Consider the following 20,918-nt stretch of genomic DNA (forward strand, 5'->3'; position numbering starts at 1 on the left):
GTTCAGTTGGAAAGGACTCATTTATGGCTATTTGATTAAACATTTCCGTTAAAGGTTTAGTCAATAAAAACTGCATATGTTTATAATATAAATTTGAAAAACCATCCGGACCCGGGGTTTTATTAATGGGTAATCTGTTTATTTGAAACTGAACTTCGTCCTCCGAAATGGTTTTATTTAAGTTTAATAAATCCTGGTAAGTAACTTTTGGTATCTGCGTATCAAGTAAATAATTTTTGATATCGTTAACCTTAGGGGACAGTTTTAAATTATACAAATCTTCATAGAATTGATTAAATCTTTCCCCTATTGAAGAAGGGGTCGAGTAGACCTTTTGACCATCGATCAATTGTTCGACTCTATTTTTTGCATTATGATTTTGCAATCGTTTAGACAGATTTTTATTTGCTCTATTCCCCGTATGGTAATTATTTAGTTTTAATTTGTGAATATTTATTTAAATTTTCTGTTCAACCTTTAAATTTATTTGTTTTTGTAAACCATTTAACTTAGTTTTAATTTCTGCAGAGGGATTCTGTTTATTTAATTTCGATAGATTATAAAACTCGATATACAGATCACTTAAAGTCTTTCCAGTTTTAATCTTCATAATGTGGGCTAATTTAATTAAATATCCTCGCATGACTGATTTATGTGTACACCAATTATTTGCTGGAGATGTATCAGAGGAGCTATTTTCTAGCCAAAAATATTTTAGTAATTGGGTTAGTTCCTCCTTACTCTTTGGATCATTAATAAGAGCATCGTTCAGTCTCCAAGTATTTCGAACTGGGGGAGATTTATTTCCAAGCTCCATTAGTATAAAACTATGATCTGACCAGATACTATCTTTAATTTCACTTGTATTACATAAAGGAATCGAATTTGCATCTAGTAAACAAAAATCAATCCGTGAATATGAACCGTGTACACAGGATTGGTGAGAGTAATCTTTATCAGTTGGATGTAATATTCTCCATATATCGTGCAGATTGTATTGTTTGCAAATATTATAGAGTTTTTTAGCCTGCTTAATAGTTCTTTTATCGATTAAAGTGCCAAATGTGTACAACTTGTCCATTTTAGGGTCACTCACACAATTAAAGTCCCCAGCTATAATTAGGTGACCTTTGTGTACTTTATCAACTTGCTTCATTATTGACAAGAATTTAGCCATAGGATCTACATTCGGCAAATACACATTGACTAAAGTATAAACCGTATTGTCAATGGCACAGACAATAATTATAAATCTAGCTTCTGTATCCAATTCGATATACTTGATTTCCACATTGATATTACTATTGAAGATAACTGCAACCCCTCTTTTTTTGTTATTCGTTAGTGAAGCATGAACAATGGTGGGAAACTTATCCCCTCCCCATTTCTGGGTAAGATCCTTTAGCCAATGGGTTTCTTGTATGAATGCCAGTTGTATATTGTGTTCAACTAGGGAGTCATACAATCTTCTCCTCTTTCTATTTGTATTTAAGCCTTGTGCATTTAACGACATAAACTTAATCATATCTTTTATAAAAAGTTTTCAAAAGTATTTGATGTCCTTGGTCCAGACGTCTAAAGTCAAAGATTTGGACAACTACTGTCATCAAGAATTTCTCCAAAGTATCATGTGCTCTAAAGTAAAAACAAAAAAAACGACTCAAATACACCCATGATAAAAAAATTTAATCGAAATCGATCCAATAGCCACAAACAACATATAACAAGTATTAAAGAACATAGTTCCCTAGTTCTTTCCCTTTCCCCCTTCCCCCTCTTTTCTTTCTTACACTGTAAATTTCAGATAGAACTAGAAATTAACAGAGACAATGTAGTATCACTACACCAAGAGGGGCAACCTCCCAGGAAAACTAAAAACAGCCTCAGAGAGTCTTGCATCCACTATTTCTATTTCAGTCGAGAAGAAATTGAGACCTCCAGAATGGTCCCACCAATCGTATTCAGTATATTTTAGTATCAATACACTTAACCAGACAGGGTCGTTATTTAGATGTAAAAAAGAAGAAAATTAGATATGCATATCAGTTGTCTATATAAGAGAGAAATTAGGTACAGAATAAAGGTATATTTGGGTCTGCTATGATTTCCAACATCAAAAGTATAGGCCATAGCAGGTTGAGTTTACCCGTAACATTATAGGATTCTAATGTGGGGCTACTTAAAAAAAAGTAATTTTAACTCTATGTTGACGAATAAATATGGATTGGATCAGACTTTGGTTCGTCACTTTTCCTTTCGTTATCTAATTCGGCTTACCCCCCTTAAACCACCTCAAATCCAAAGTCAACTTATCACCTCCCCAATATATATAACTATTAAGTGATCATGCCATGATTTATTAACTTCATAATCTAATCCCATCGGTGACCATCTATCCCCACTTCTTAGTAGCAGTGAATAACAATGGGTTTATATTTCGTACCCAAAAAATTGTCTTATTTTTCCTTGATTCGTGTATCCCCAACAACATTACCATTTAAAGAATAAAAATATTGTGCAAAATTTAATACCATTGTGCCTGTGACAATTATTTGTGCACGTTTATATAAAAATATGCATAGACTAGTTAATATCTGATCTGTCCCAATAGACATCCTTCCATATTTGCTTCCAAATAGTGATAAGTATGGATATTAAGCATTGAAAAATTTACGTTCTTTTCCCTATACCTATTTTCATATTTTCACACAGTGTTATCTTTTAGTAGTGAAACAAAATTGAGTGAATATAACGCTTATTTATATATACAGTAACGTGTCTATATACATATAGGCCATAGCAATTTAATTTACCCATGGCTTATAGGGTTGCTAATGTGTATCAACTTACTTAAACCTATATGCCATAACAGCTTAGATTTATCCATGACTTTTACAATTTCTAATGTGAATCTACTTAGGATAGTAATTATTACTCTATGAAAGCAAATAAATAATAAATAGATAAATAAATCAATATATATTGCATCAAACTTTAGTTCATACTCTCTTTTCCTCTACTAGTTCAACTTAGGCAGAATAAAATCCAAAATCAACTAATTATCACCCCTATATATAAATATTAAGTGATCATGGCATAATTGTAATAACTTTATAATCTAATCCTTTATGTGACCATCAACCTTGACATTCTTAATAGTAGTGAATAAAGGTAAGTTAACATATCATAGAATATTATCTAATAGTAGTAAAGCAAAATACCGTGAGTATATCACTTGTATGTATATAGACTATTATGTTTGAGGAGTGATACATTGATCCATATTATAATACCATTATGCCCATAGCAATTATTTAAGGGAGTTTTTTTTTTTTTTAATAATGATTGCACCCCTAATTAGAGAGTTCAGACCTTTCCCTTTTATATGTTCTCAATACGTCCCTTTTATCATTTCTTTCTCTTATCTTTTCTCCCCTTTTTTTTCCCTTTTTCCCCTTTTCCCCTCTCCCCCCTTTCCCCAGCATATCACTTCTTATCACTTCTTTTCTCCCCATATGCCTTGTTTTCTTAACCACTTAATGAAGCTGCTACATTAGTTTCTTGCCCTTGAGCCATTCCACTAAATCTATATTAGTATCAAAAGTCTCTTTTGTCTTCATATGTCAGCGATAGTTTCAAAGGATATAGCCACCTATATCTTATATTGTGAGATCTAAGAATTTGGGTTGCAGAACTAAATATTTTCCTTTTCTGTCTGGTTTCAAAAGAGAGATCCCGGAACACCTGTGCATTTTGAAAACAACCAGAGTTGATTTGATTTGTTCGGGCTGACTTCAGAATTGATTCTTTAAATTCATATGAAAAAAAACAGGCGATGATGTCCCGTGGAAGATTTTTCTGAATTGAGTGAGGTTTAAATACTCTGTGACATCTTTCTATTATTTGATCATGTGGGTCAAACACAATACCCAGAACTTCTGCGAAATCCAACAAGGTTTTTTTTAAATCTTCTTGTGGGTCTGTCTCAGGTATATTCCTGAAGCGTAGATTTCTGCGCCGGCTGCGATCTTCCAAGTCAATTATTTTGAGTTCTAATGCCGAGATCTTAGTTTGAGCGTTCGTGCTTTCTTGCATAAGACTTTTAACTTGAAAATCCATTGCTTTGGAGCATGAAAGACCCCATGAAGTAACGAGGGGGAGGGGCGATGACGTGACGACGCACGCCGGTCACGTCCCACGGAAGGTGAGGGGAAAAGCCGCGAAAAAGATAAGGAAGCCGCGAGGTACCTGAGGCCGAGGGTCTATGGCGGCAGTTGACGGTAGCTGGCGACGGATGAGTGGACATGCGGCTGACAGTGTCCAGATAGCACAGGAGAGTCTCCGGTGGCATAGAGATCCAGGACAGTGAAGACTGAAGTTAGCGTTAATGCAGTAAAGGGGAACGAACGTGCAGATACACGTGGTGGACGGACAGACGAGCAATTCGGAACATCCAGTACGGCAGCAAGCCTAAAAAATGGCATAAATAACAGGCAGAAGACAATCTAACTGCAAGTATATAAAAAGCATATAAACAAGCTGAATAATGTCTGCATAATCAACAGAAAACTATTTTTTCCCTCTCACGGGCATATTGAACGTAGTCTTGATAAATACTGGATATATACAGATATACAGACTTACTGAAAACTCCACCAATAGGAGTGTGCAAAGGTTGTGCAAAGGTTCCAAACCAATTTCAGCAGATATATACTGATATATAGACCTAAGGAAAAGTCCATTAATAGGAGCGTGGAAAAGGCTCCAAATTAACCCCGGTTGTGAGACTCGTTCCCACTAGAGATATGTGTCTAACCTATTATTATTATTGAAAATTCCGTTAACAGGAGCGTGCAAAGGTTCCAAACGAAGTTTGGCTGAGAGAGTTCTCTTCTGGATAAGCGTGCTTAACTTAATCGTTATCCATAAAATAGCTAAGACGGAAAAAAAAAAAAAAAATTGAATAACACAGAATATATGGAATAGTATGGAATATCGTTAAGTCCCATGTACACGTTCAAAATAGACATTCAAGAGGGAAAATTACTATTTTGTAAATGGCCTGGAGCTATCTGGAGAGCTGTGGGTTAATTGGATAAAATTATACTTTTTTCTTTCTAAATGCTCTAAAAGTTCTAAAGTTCACTTGCTGAATGTTAAGATGTTAAGAACGAATGTTAAGATAACAGGAGCTTAAGAATAAAACGCCAGAGAACAATTGAAAGCCGTGGAACGCCGTGAGACCCTAGTCCCTGAACTCAAGATACCGGACACAATCAAGCGAAAGGAAGACGGAACAATCAAATAAAAAACTTTTTTTTTTTTTTTTTTGGATATATACTTTTTGATACATACTATCCTGCTCTTATTAACTCCATACAAGAGAGTGCAATAATGGCAAACAAAAAAAGTGAACTTAAGCTGGGAAACAAAAGAGAAAAAAAACTCGACCAAAGAAATGAAAAAAGACTCTCAAATTATTTCTCACCCCAAGATAAGGAGAAGGCAGAAAGAAGAAACAGTATAAATGGAGCAGCCCAACCCATGATGCAATCTATAATACAAACAAACCCCGAGCATGAAATGTCGGACTCTCTAAGTAAAGACGCTGGCCTGATTGGAAAAGATCTCTTGAATGAATGCTTACAAGCGCAACTAGAAAATATAAAGAAAGAGATACACCTAATGATGGGGGATTTTAAAACAGAGATAGCCAAAATAATGGGCAGAATAAATCAAATGGAAGACAAAATGGATCATATAAAACTACAACAAGGTTTAAATGAAGAAAGAATTATACAGATGGAAAAAAAAATGGCGATAATGGAAGCCAAGATTTCGGATAACGAAGATAGAGCAAGGAGAAACAACATCAGAATAAGAGGAATCCAAGAAGAAGTGACTTCAGGAGGACTTGACGAATTCCTAAAAGAGTTTTGTAAATTTTTGGGGGTCCAGCAGAACAATAGCCAATTCTGTACGGAAAGAATACATAGAATCCCAAATCCAAGCAATGTTCCAGCCCAGCATCCAAGAGACGTCATTGCAGCTTTAAACTCATATAGACTTAAACAAGAAATTATGAGGGCAATGAGATCCAAGTCCCTACAGGACTCTAAATATGAATCCATCAAAATATTTAATGACCTATCTAGAAGTACCAGAATGGCTAGAAAAAATTTCACATCTTGCACTGTTAAATTGAGAGAAATGGGAATTAAGTATATTTGGTTGTTCCCAGTTGGATTAAGATTCACGTATGGAGAAAAAGTGGAAATATTTAGAGAAGTTCAGAGTTTGCAAAAATGGATTCAGGAAACCTTTAAATAATAGATGTATGGGTCTACATTAGACTTCCCCCTCCCCCTCCCCATGAATAGGGGTCGGGAAGAGGTAACTCTAAGTAGCCCTATAAAGGTTTATATTTTTTTTTTTTTTTTTTTTTTTTTTGGTTTTGTGTGTCTTTCCCCCTCTATCGTTTTCCCTTGAAGAGAGAGTATGGATGGTAATATTGATAAGCAGTCTATACAAAGATGCGTTTTGAAACAAAGAATAAGAAAATTAGGAAAGTAGGGTAGCTAATATAATTTTCTCTACAGAAATTAACACGAGGTGAATTGAACTGAGATAACACAATTAGAGAAATAGAAAATCATATGGTTAAATAATTCACACAAATATTAAAGAATATATAGAAAGAAAGGAAATCGAGAGGAAGAGGATGTGTAAGACAAAGGGGGTTAGAAGTGAAGGAATATAAGATACTTTTGAATATCACACAAATAAATGATAGTAGTTATAGGTAAAAAGAAGTAAAATTCAAGGGAGGGGAGCACTTGAGCACTGAAAAATAGATATTATTGGTATAAATAGTAAGGGAGAAGGATAGGGAAATTAAATAAATAATAAACAGAGAGAGTTTATTACACTTTAAGTAAATAATAATGGACATGAGCACTAAAGATAAATAATACAGGGGAAAAGACAGAGGAGAGAGAAGGAATTTTGGTAAAGAATGTAAAGCAATTTTTTTTTTTTTTTTTTCTCTTATATTATTATCTTCGCTTGAACTCAGGGTAACTCGCAGATTTCTTACATGTTTGATAGAATTGTTAGTATATCCCATCACCTAACCATATAGGGTGGTTAATCTGTAAATTTCTTCCCTCCTGATATACAGGGGGAAGGAACGCAGGGATATTTATGGCTCCTATGGGAAAGGAACCATTTATTTTAATGTTAAATGTAGGGGTGCAATGTCTTGTATGTTATGTTATTTTTTGGTTGTCCAGACTGAGGAGAAAGGGGTCAGATAGAATTAAGGTATGCTTAGAATAGCATCTCTCAATGTAAGGGGGTTAAATACACCGCAGAAAAGAGTTATCCTCACTGATTTTATTAGGAAAGAGTCAATACATATATGTGGAATACAAGAGTCACACTGGCTAAAAAATGACAAAGATAGGTTTAGCTCAAAAGAGTTCCCACATGTTTTTAGATCCTCTATGCCCAAGAACAAGAAAAGAGGAGTAGCAATTATAATTTCTGCGAAGATAGATTTTAAGTTAATTCACCAAGTTTCAGATGACGAAGGAAGGACTCTCATAATAATTGGAGAGATAAACAATCAGAGATACACAATTGTAAATCTATATGCCCCCAATAAAGCTCCCATAAGGTTTTTAAATAAACTGGTGAATAAAGTCGAAAAAATTAAACAAGGGAAAATAATATATATGGGAGACTTTAACTGTATACTAGACCCTGATATGGACAGAAATAAATTAAAAACAAATGAGAACAAGAGACAGTTAGAACAATCCTCCCAAAAATTTAACGAGGTAATCAAAAAGGCAGGTCTTATGGATATTTGGCGCGTATGGCATCCTATGGAAAGGGATTATATTTGTTTTTCCTTCCCGCATCAGGTATATTCAAGAATAGATTACATATTGACAGAAATAAATATCGTTAGAAGGGTCAAGAAAATTTTGATCACCAATATCCCATGGTCAGATCATAATGCTCTAATTTTGGAAATCAAAGAAGAATTTGCCAAAACTAGATCTAACTGGAGATTGAATGAATATCTGTTAAAAAAAAAAAAAAATGTGGACATAATACAAAAGGCTATAGAAGACTATTTCAGAGAAAATAATTCTGAGATCTCCTTATCTACGCTCTGGTGTGCGTTTAAATGTACAATCAGGGGAAGCTTTATAAAAATGGGCACAGAGGGAAAAAAAAGAAACTTACAAAACTTGGCACAACTTTATATAGATCATGATAGATTGGAAAAACAGAATAAAAAAAAAATATCGTTTGAAATAAGTAAAGAATTAAAAAAAAATAAAGGAGAGTATTAATAATATATTGATAAACAAATCCAACCTTGCGTTAGAACGTTTAAGAAGAAACTGGTATTATAAAGGGAATAAAGCGGATAAACTACTAACAAATAGATTAAAAAAGGAAAAAATTAAAAAAATTATTTCTAAAATAAAAATAAATGGAGAAGAAGTAGTCCTGTCGCCAGAGAAGATCGGTAACGCATTTCAAAAATATTACGCAGAACTATATAATCTACCCGGGGGAAACAGTACTGATGATATCTCCAAATTTTTTACAGAACTCAAACTCCCGTGTATAACAGAGGCTCAACTGGAAGTATTAAATGAACCTGTCTTACAAATTGAAGTAGAATCTGCAATTAAAAAATTAAAATCAAAAAAAGCACCAGGACCTGACGGGTTTAGTAACTGCTTTTATAGAACCTTTAGGGGTAATATAATAGAACCTCTTACCAAACTATTTAATGACTTTATGTCATACGGAAATATCCCCAGCGAATTGTTAAAAGCCCACATAGTTCCAATTCCAAAGCCTGGGAAAAATTTGGAATTAGTAATAAATTATAGACCTATTTCATTACTTAACAGCGATATTAAAATCTACTCTTCTGTTCTAGCAGATAGGTTATCTAACGTAATAACTAGTATTATTCATCAAGACCAGGTGGGGTTTATATCCAGTAGAGCCCCAACTTCTAATATTAGGAGATTGATAGATGTGGCAGATTTGGCAACCAGACACAAGATCCCCCTCCTTGCCCTGTCATTAGATGCCGAAAAGGCCTTTGACAGGGTAAGGTGGGAGTTTCTGGAGAAAGCCCTATCTGGTTTCGGAATTCAAGGTAATATCACCAGGGCTATCATGGCTTTATATACAACTCCTACGGCTAGGGTAGTGGGAAGCGGATTTTCTTCCGAATGGTTCCAGTTAACAAATGGAACAAGACAGGGTTGTCCCCTGTCCCCACTATTATACCTGATTAGTCTTGAACCATTAGCACACAAAATCAGAGCGGATGACTCTATAAAAGGAATAGAACTAGAGAAGGAATCATTAAAGCTTACAATGTATGCAGACGATGTGGTACTTACTCTGAGAAACCCCATGAAATCCATGGAAAAGGTCATGGATTCCATAGAGGAATATTCATTCTATTCAGGATATAAATTAAATTTAAGCAAGTCTACAGCACTTTCATTCAATCTCACGTTGAATATTAAACAAAAGTTATTTGACAAATTCGGATTTAATTGTGAAAAAAAAACCATGGAAGTTTTGGGCATAGAAATTACTAATGAACCGAATAATATGATGGAACAAAATTTTTTAAGGCTAATGAAAGATACAGCAAAAACCCTGAATAATTGGAAGGGAATTGAAGTATCATGGTGGGGGAGAATAAATATTATAAAATTCTATATATACCCAAAGTGGATGTATCTCTTCCGCATGCTACCCCTTTACTGTTCAGAAAGCTGGTTATCTTTAGCACAATCAATTATTAATAAATTTATTTGGGGTCAAAAACGTCCTAGATTAAGTAGAAACCATTCAAAATTAAAGATAAAATCGGGTGGACTGGGAATCCCACAATTAAATCATACTTGGAGAGTTTGTAACATAGCACAAGCAATAATAACCCAATCCGATTTAGCAAAAGAACAAATTTGGTTTAAAATGGAACAGAGTCTACTTAACGATGAAATAAAGGAAGATATATATTCTCTTTTCTGGAAGACAGACCGTAGAAAAAACCTTAGACAGGGTAATTATGATAAGGGCTTGATCCTAAACAATTTAATCCCCATATGGTATAAATTAAGAAAAGATCTAGACTTACAAGATAAACTGCTTACTAGCATTGATTTTAGACAGCTGCAAAAAAATATAATGGATCTAAACATCCAGAGCTGGATCAATGCAGGGGTTAACAAAATCAACAATATAATAGATAATGGTAAGATAAAAGATTTTAATACTTTAACAGACGAATATAAGCTACAAGCTAAAGAGATATTTACCTATATGAGAATTAAGGGGTATCTTAAAGAGCACTTAATAAAAAATTATTCAGCGAAACATTTAATACTGGAACAATTATTAAAAGACCATACTATTATTAAAAAGTTAGTCTCAAAGTGTTTTAATTTAATCGGAACTGACCCGGAAGAAATTATTGGTCTAGTGGTATCAAAATGGGAGAAGGAAATAGATAATAACATAAGTTACGACGACTGGATGAAAGCACTGAATTTGACCATAAAAAATGTACACTGTCTGAACTTAGTGGAACTCCAATACAAAATCATGAATAGATGGTATTTAACGCCAGATAAACTTGCTAAAATGTACCCGGATGCATCGGATAAATGCTGGCGCTGCGGGGAACATAAGGCAGGAATGCTACACATATGGTGGGAATGTGGTGAGATAAAAAGATTTTGGGATATGGTAACTATGAATATTGAATCATGGACAGGAATTAAGGTCGACAGGAAACCAGTTATTTCTGTTACAACTATATATGCCTCAGAATCTGGATCAATATGTTGTCCTGATAGTCCATACACTGTTAGCAGCTAAAATATCAATTGCTAGGAAATGGAAAGCCAGAGAAATCCCAATATGGGAGGAAGTAAAATCACAATTAATCTATCAGTTGAAAATGGAGATAGGGATAGTTAAAGAACCAAGTATTTTGAAAAACTGGCTAGGTATCATACAGGAAAATTAGTCTATAGATAAACCCTGCTTACATTTGATATAAAGATAGCTAGATGCTATAATAGGAATGTAAAATTACTAAATTAAAATCTAATCTGACTCAAGAGAGCCCTCAGTCTGGACTTTTTGTTTATTTTTGTTAATGTATAGTCAATGTTTTGTATGTTAGATATGTATACACTTGAATTTTTTTATCACGTAATTGCAATATGAGAAAATGGTAATGCATATCATGCTGTATATGTTTTATATAATAAGAAAAAGAATAAAATATTAAATAAGTAAAAAAAAAAGAAAATCCATTGCTTTGAATTGGTCTTCTATTCTGTGCATATTAGCAGCGAGAGCATTTATTTCTTGTTTAATTTCTATTTTTATTGCTGCTGCAGTCATAGCTAATTCGGTCTTTATTTCATCCAGATTCGCTCTGAGAGTAGTTTGCAATATAGTAAACGTAATTTGATCTGTTTCAGCAGGTTTTCTGCCCTCAGCCTCAGGAATATCAAGACTAGAATCTATGTCATTCACTGTCAATTTAGAATTTTTGTTCTGTTGAGGTGAAAAGTAAATGTTCATTGATTTGTCTTGAGAAAGGTCTTTTTTATCCTTTCTTATATAGCACTCTTATTTATAGTATTAATTTCTCTGGCCTGCAGTTTAGGTTTGTTCTGATATTACCTATTTCTTCCCTAAGCGGTAAGCCAAGGCACTGTTTAGGGAAGAAATACACATTTTCTATCGCTCTTACTGTGTGATATAGCGGTTGACCTATATATTTCTGTGGATTTACTCCATTCTTGACAATTAATAGATAAAAGAAAAACACTGCGTTTGTATTATTAGATATGCCTGTGCACTTGTTCGATAATACAAACATTTATTTAGCCAATCAGGTAGAAACAACAGCATTCAGAAATGGTCAAGAGGTTCAGTCTTTGTTCAAACCAGTCATCAGAATAGGGAGTAAATGTGCTCTGAGTGACTTTGACTGTTGAATTATTGTTGGTGCCTTATGTGTTGGTTAGAGTATCTCAAAAACTGTTGAGCTGGTGGGGGGCGTGGCCAACACGGAGCAAGATGGTCGCATAGAAATCTGCTCCGGCACCCGGGCATCTAATCTGCGACAATCCCATTAAACAAAGCTGCATCCAGCAACCTATTACAAGGATGTCACACCACAGGAACAAGAAGGGCTCGGTAAAACCCGAAAAGCTCAATTTTTTCAGCCAGAAATCGGCTCCTGCAGCTCCGACGGACCAGGCCTCAAATGACAACGAGGACCCTGAGTCGGATGACGGCAAACAGAGTTCGAGATCTAGTGCATTAATAAACGATTAACAAATTACCAAAGCCGATCTATTGCACTATCGCACAAGCTGATAACAACCTGGCAACACACAGCTGATTCTATGAGAAAAGACATACAAGAGCTGGGGAAGCGAACAACCAACATATTGCTGAGGGCTCACTATTTTCATATTAAAGAGCATATACTCAGGAACAGCAAAGCGAGAGCCAAACCACCGGACGAGTATGCCAAAGTCCGGATTTATGCAGACCTCTCAGCGGCCACGCTCCGGAGAAGGAAAGAATTTTCCCAAGTGACAGGTGCCCTGAGAACGCATGGTATTCGCTACAAATGGGGTTTCCCCACGAAACTTATAATCACAAAAGAAGGGAAAACAACAGTGATACTTACCCCGGAGGACGGCGCCAAAAGGCTAAAACTCTGGGACATTCCGTTAACACCTGACCCTCCAGATCCGCCGAAGACCAACGAACCGCTCAGGCCAGAATGGACAAAAGCTCAGAAGAAACATTGAACACCAGACAGCATCTGGTTTAACGGCAAACTCCAAGCAAAACACTTAATGCAGATGGCTTTAACAGCGAACAACCCTTAATAGAGATGGCTCAATCTTCGAATACTTACAACACAATTATCTTCAGCCGAATTGCAATGGGCTCACGAAATCAAGTAGGTAACTGTATCTGGGGCTCCCGCCATCCCTGTGACGAAGCACAGCAGAGCAGCGGAACCAACGCGGGGGACCCGGGTCTGGAGCCACAGATTGGGACTGGCATCGTTCCTGGTAAGTAAGACTATACACAAATAGACACCCTCATATGGGTGCACAAACCATGCTGCAAACACTGAACAATACAGGGTTGAAAAACTGTTTTATTAGAAACTGTGGCAGGGTGATCTTAGCAGGGTATCACTGACTGTGATAATGGGAAAATGCGGTTTCGGGGGAGGGGAGGGAAAGCAGTGGTGCGGTATGTTGCCATAATGGGAAATTTCCAGGTTAACTAGGCTTTGATGTACCCATTGTAGAGGTCACCACGATCCGCTAGGGGTCATGCATAAGCGGGACCACTCATTCAAATTGGATACAGAAATAACATCATACTTTAATCAAAACACTTCACCAGATATCTCACCTGCTATCATGTGGCTAGCGCATAAGGCGGTAATCCGGGGACATCTCATCAGCAGAGCATCCCATCTTAAGCACAAGTCCAATCAGGAGTACATAAACTTACTTAGATCCCTTAGGGACGAAACACAAGCCCACTTCTTACACCCACTACCAGAAAAACAACAGCGGATACAACAATTACAAAAACAGATTAGCAATTTACATATGCTAAAAACGGTAAATATCATGAATAAACTTAAATACAACACATACACGCAAGCAAACAGAGCAGGGAAAGCATTAGCGTTGATACTCAGACAGAAACATCTAAATGCCAAAATTCCCTTCCTCTTTAATGCGAAGGGAAATAAAATATTTAATCCACAAGATATAAATAACATGATGGCTGACTACTATGATATACTATATAACTTAAACACGGACAGCAACACACACCAACCTCTCCCATCTAATATAGACGATTTCCTATCGGAAGTGAGACTGCCTAAATTAACCCCAGATGACCAGTTAACACTAGAAAAACCCATCACACTTAACGAAATACACCAGACAATCAAAACGCTTCCCAAAGGGAAATCTCCAGGACCAGACGGGTTTACGAACCTATATTATAAGACTTTCTCACACACGCTAGCACCCCATTTAGAGAACTTATATAATCATATTCTAATTACAGGAACCATACCCCAAGAGATGCTGATAGCTCATATATCAACACTGCCCAAACCTGGTAAACCGCCACATAAATGTCAGAACCTACGCCTGTTACGGACCGTTTCAGCATAAAAGGGGAAAAATCCGTTTAGGCGATAATCCCCTTTTCACAAAAAGGCACAGCTACTGTAAAAGCACCAAAACTCACGAATTGGATATAGGCGAATGCATCAAACTCCCGAACTGCATACCAGGGAATAAGATAGCACTCCACGCTGGAACCTCACGAATAGCTGCTAACAGACGAACAGGAAAAGCAGACATCAGCTTACACTCCTAGCAGTCAATATCCAGCAGCATACAGTGAATCCCCCCAAGAACGAGACAAGGCTCCGTGTTGAAGGTCAAGCAGTGGTCTGTTTATTCAGGGCTACCTGCCCCTGTATTTATGCAGGTCTCCCACCTGGTGGACACTCCCCTAGGGGACCAGATGGAAGACTGAAACAGCAGACAGACATGTATCACTTTCGTACACACAGCCACAATACTTTCCCACCATGCATCTTGGTTTCCTCCTCTCTGCCCTGGAGATAATTAATGAAGTAATTCAATTATCTCCTAAGACAAAGGCCAGACTCCATTATGCACATGGTGACACAGAAACAGTATATCACTTTAAAATACATACAGACACATTTTATACATAAAACACAGACATGTAACATATCCCCAGATAGCTCAGGTCTGGGTGCACATTATTAGGTGAATGGCACCCAGATCACACAAATACATTTTAATTGCCATGGAGCTAAAGTCTTTAATTATACGAACAGGCTCCATGACAGGCTATCTGGGTTACTACAGTTCACATAAAACAAACTACCGAAGTTCCCTGCATTCACCAAATTCATGCGAATGAGAACCAGGGGCTGGAGGTTCAGCGGTGCCTGCACGGAAAAGTGTCCGATTTTGGTGCATGAAAGCCGGGCAGAAAAGTGCTGGCTGCCCGGGGAGCTCCAGAACAGCGCCACCTAGCGGCCGCTAAGTGTAACAGCGGCCACACAGTTAACAGGCAATTAACCGCAGCTTCAGGGAGGTAAATTGGCAGCACACTCCAGCTTCTGGGTGGCCAATTAACAGCGCCGGCCGGCTTCCCACGGCTCTGGGGAGGTTGCAAACAGGCTGTTTGTTCGGTAGATAGAATCTACCGAACGGCTGTGCAGAAAGGGAGAAATAAATCCTTCTGCACAGTAAAATTAACCCTTTAGCTGCCGGTCCATAATCCAAAGGCAGCAGGCGGGCAACCAGGCTCCTCCAATACAATGTGGCGAGATTGGTTTCGTCACAACGCCCAATTTCATTATTAAATACAGACCTAAAAATACTAGCTAAAATATATGCACTTAGATTGGGATGAGGATCAAGTGGGATTCGTTAAGGGAAGACAAAGTTCTGATGGAACCAGAAAACTAATAAATCTTATCCATAGAATACAACAGACACAGGAACCCAGTGTGGCCTTGTCACTAGACGCAGAAAAGGCGTTTGACAGGCTGCACTGGGGATACCTGGAAGCGGTCCTAAAAAAATACAACTTCCCACAACGCTTTTTGACGCAAGTCACAGCTCTATACGACAAACCAACAGCGAAAGTGATAAACGGAGGCTTTGCTTCCAAACAGTTCCAAATATCAAATGGTTCCAGGCAGGGTTGCCCATTGTCACCCCTGCTATATATACTAGCACTGGAACCATTAGCACAAAACATCAGGGAAAACCGCAACATTTCTGGGATATCCATAGGCAACACAATGCATAAAATCACGCTATTTGCCGACGATGTGATGCTTACTCTGACCAAACCCGAACATCCCTAATTTTTTGAACAAGAGATCAAAAGATTACAGCCTTTTTTTCATATATACCAAGGGTGCTAAAATTAGTAGAGGGCACTGTAGAGCATAGGACTCATTGTCTCTCTAGCCTTTAGATGTAGAGAGATGCTCCCCTGTATCCATGGTCCTAGACTATTACTGAGTTTCTCTGGGTTTTGTAGATCTTCATACAGCAGGGGGAATGTTTAAAGCTGTACCCATTTCTAACTATGATGTTCCGAGGTGTTAGCTGTTCTGAAGGATGGCATGTAGGATTTACTTGAAAGAGTGATCCGGTGTTTGTTTGGTGACAATCCTTTACCCTAGTATGTATTTCCTATGTACTTGCCCTCTTTGTTTATTTATATCTGGACCTGGATGTGACGATACGGCACTGGCGTCTCTGGCAAGATGTACCAGTTCAGGCAACGTTATCGTCTGTGGATTTCTTTTTACATAACCTGCACCACTAAATGCTAGCCATTTGGCCACCTTAGGGCAACCCCGAATCAACTCTTACCCATTGAGGCAGAGTAGGCACCTGCTTACCTGGATGGCAGGTGCCTACTCTGCCGATATATACTACAAGGGGGTGGAAAAACAGGAGATAGGAAGTGGCAGTGTGGGCGGCGAGGGAGGCTGATCTGACAGTTCCTCTCTCCTCCCTCGCGTGCCCTCTGTGATGCCAGGAGCCAGAATATGCCCTGGCATACTAAACAGCATGTGAGAGGAGAGAGAAACATAACAACTTTACAGCACAGCCCCACACTGCACCTCAGGAAGAGGACCCACACCAGCTCTCCAAAAGGTAGGGAGGCTGAGTGGGTTTCTAAAAATTAAATTGTGAGAGTGTGCATGAGTGTGTCTGACAGTGTGTTTGTATGTATGTGTGTGTGTGTGTGTGTCTGACAGTGTGTGTCTGTCTTTCAGTGTGTATGTCTGTCTGACAGTGTGAGTGTGTGTCTGTCTGTTAGTGTCGGTGTGTGTTGGTCAGTGTGTGTCTTTCAGTGATTGTCTGTCTGTTACCGAGTGTGTCGGTCTGTGTGTCTGTGTGTGTCTTTCAGTGAATGTATGTCTGTGTCAGTGCGTGTGTGTGTGTCTGTCACAAATGTATAGGGGTGGGAGAGACATGTGGAGGGGGTGGGTGGGAGAGACACACGGGGGGCCACAGTGCAGTTTTCGCACCGGGGCCTGGTGGTTTCAAGTTACGCCTCTGTTAATACAGGTACACAATACATGATTGCATGTAATACAGAGTTACCTATGTACATGAAAAACAGTCACAAAAAGGCACCACAAGCTTGCGGTTTGCGCAAAACCATTTAGAGGGATCCTATTAGAACCACTTGTATACAATATCCCTACTACTCTATTGAACCCTCTATCCTTTGTATGTTAATATAAGTGTCAGCGCTTAGTAAATAAAGTTTTAAGTTTATCCCCTTTAAGATGGAACCAGTCTCAGAATCTATCACAATTGAATTTTGTTTGGCTGCTTGACAAGTGGACAAGAGGTATATAAGAGGAATTGCTCCCTGTATTGTCAAACATCTTGGAAAAATGCGTCCACAAGCAACTATGTAAATATTATCAATGGTCAAATTATCTGACCCCTGATCCTGTTAAGGACAAAATACTTGAATGGATAAAATGTCTATTTTTCTGTACATGTGTTCCTATTCAGTAAAAAGCTTCCCTTCCCCCTCACTGTGTGCACAATAACCATTTCCTCTGTAAACCCCTCTCATTCCCCCCCCCCTCCTATTGAGCAAAGCCTCGTGTAACAAAATGGAGAAGCTGCTCCCCTACTAATCCCTCCCCCACTTCCTTTGTTCAAGTAACGTCTCTCTAGAAACATGCCACATGTAGTAAAATGGGACTGGGATACAAAGAAATGTCATGTGATGATGCTGGGGTCACGTCCAGTAGGGTGGGTTTAGACAAGACACCTTAGACTGTTAAACAATTGTTGAATGTATACTTTATGTTAACTGTGACTCTGTACATGACGTATTTCTGCTTTAAAAGGGAATCCCACCCCTTGGAATAAAGCATTCCTATAGTCTTTCATTGACCAGCAACTTGTGTCTGGTGTGAATTACTCTACGGAAGCGTGCACACATATATTTTAATAAGGACAGGGGCAGATACACAAAGATTATCAAACACTTGATTTGATCCAAAACAATCAGGCTTTCGTCCAAATCACTATACTTCGACTGCCCTCTTAAACGTTTGCAATAACATCCAAATTGGCATGGAACAAGGAGACTTAACTGGAGCTATTTTCTTTGATTTTGCCAAGGCCTTTGACACAGTAGACCATGGCATTATTTTGCAAAAACTTAAAAACTCAGGTATTGGTGATCGTCTACTAACCTGGTTTCAATCGTATGTTTCAGACCGATTGCAATATGTGGCCATTTCTGATAGCGCTTCCCTCCCTCTTCCAGTCACGTGTGGTGTTCCCCAAGGCTCCATACTCAGCCCCCTCCTATTCACATTATTTATAAATGATCTGCCTAACATCTGCAAATTCTCAACTGTACACATGTATGCAGACGACACTGTAATCTACGCTAGTAAACCCAAGCTACCGCAGCTTGAGGCTGTCCTCCAAAACCAGTTCACAGAGGTAGAAAAGTGGATAGCAGCTAACAAACTCTTCCTAAACACACCTGGCCCAGCAGGACTTAACCACTCCTACCCTACCTATATCTCCTAACCTACCTGAACCCAGACCTGGGGGCGGCTCTTCTATTTTTCTGTTCTTTTTCAACTCTTCTCTCTCTATCCACTTATTCTAGACTTTTCTCTGAGAACTTAATTATTGCGAGCACATAACTGTGACACACTAGCTGTAGCTATACGCTAACACCTCGGTAAGGACCAAAACGATAAGACTGCGAACAGTGGGCACCTCATCTACCCCACACCACTTCCCACGGGACCCCTTTCTGACAGCTTAAGGACCCTCGCACACCTGACATACGAGAGGCTGACGTGGTCTGTAGACTGACAACGGACCTCGTGACCTTTATCACACACACACGCATAGTCCGGTGGCACGGAGCTTCGCATTTGCGCGAGGATCCTTGACAACCGGTTGTAACTGGTCTAGGTCATTTCCCACTCTGGTGACACCCTTTACAACACCTCATGTGAAACTCCACGGATCACCAGTTACACTTTGGACATAGTGCATTAAAAGTTAACCTCTAGATGTACGCACCACCACAAAACGAATGCAGACGGCATCGTTGCATCTTAAATGCCGTTTACAATACTACGTACGCCTTACCGAATCTTCAAGTGTTATGTATAAGTCAATGTGATAACTGCTCCACTCTATTTGTATGCAACTTTATTCTGTACCGTACATTTGGGACCTGCGAGTCCTCACTGACGACTATATGTGCGTACTTATGCCTTTATCCTTATGTTACACCAATAAAACAGATTTACAAAAAAAAAAAAAAAAAAACTCTTCCTGAACACTGACAAAACTGTTACAATGATCTTTGGAACTGTACTTAAATTACGTAAACTACAAAATCAACAACCGTGTATCAGTACAAATTCAAATACCACACTGACTGCGCTTTTAAATATCTAGGTGTGTTGTTAGACCCCAATCTATCCTTTGGCCTTCACATTAAAAAAATCTCTCCAAAACTTTACCCAAAAACCAAAACTTTGCCCTGTACAGAAACAAATTCTGCCTAAGCCCTACAGTAAGGAAACAGACTGCTAAAATGCCAATGCCGGTCATTGATTGTGGGGATGTAGTGTATGCACTGCACCGCAAACCCACCTTAATAAACGTAATACATTGTATAATTCATTCTGCCGCTTTGTACTAGAATGTAACTACTTTACCCACCACTGTGACATGTTAAAAGAGCTAAGCTGGCTGTCGCTGGAATCCCGATGCACTCTTAATCCTTCCAGCCTTGTGCATAAAAGCATTTCTGGGAAGCTCCCACCCTACTTGAGTAGAATGCTCTCCTGAGCTGTTCCCATCTTCTATAATCTCTGTTCCAGTACGAGCTCGATATTTAGCATATTGCAATACAAAAATAAAGTGGCTTGATCCTCCTTTTCCTACAGAGCATTGCAATTATGGAATAACCTCAGGGACACAGTCAAATCTACATTCAATCTAAAATCTTTTAAGAAATCTATGGCAATATACCTCAGCACAGAATGCACCTGTCATGGTTGAATCTATTTATTACCTGTTATGTATTAGATTTATATACGTGTGTGTATATATATATATATATATATATATATATATATATATATATATATATATATATATATATATATATAGTTTGTATATTGTATTTTTGTCATATTGTAACAATGCAATGTTTTGTGGACCCAGGACATACTTGAAAATGAGAGAAATCTCAATGTATCCATCCTGGTAAAATATTTTATAAATAAATAAGCATTCAAGCTTCTCTGTATAATATTTAAAATATAGAGAGAAGGGACCTTTTGTCCCCTTCCCCGTCCCCATGCAGGTGGGTAAGGGACCCTGATTAATTATAAAATAAGGTGGACACCTCCTCAAAATATATTGTGATCCCCTTCTTCCTTCCCCAAATAAGCCTAAAAAATAAATCCATAATTCCAGATGCCACTAATTGATATTCCAAGTTTCGGGTCAGCAAAAACATATAGAAAAAAAAAGATTGAAGTAGATACATAGAGTAGATCGTACTTTTAAAAACACTTCGTAATTTATATTGCACTTACAAGATAAAAATAATTTGTCGAGGGGCGTGGCTTGGCAGCCGAAGAACATGGCCGCTTAAACTTTCCCGCCGCCCGGGTCCCGACGCCAAAACCGCAACCTACC

This window comes from Pelobates fuscus, chromosome 5, assembly GCF_036172605.1.
Source record: "Pelobates fuscus isolate aPelFus1 chromosome 5, aPelFus1.pri, whole genome shotgun sequence".
NCBI classification, from domain to species: Eukaryota; Metazoa; Chordata; class Amphibia; order Anura; family Pelobatidae; genus Pelobates; species Pelobates fuscus.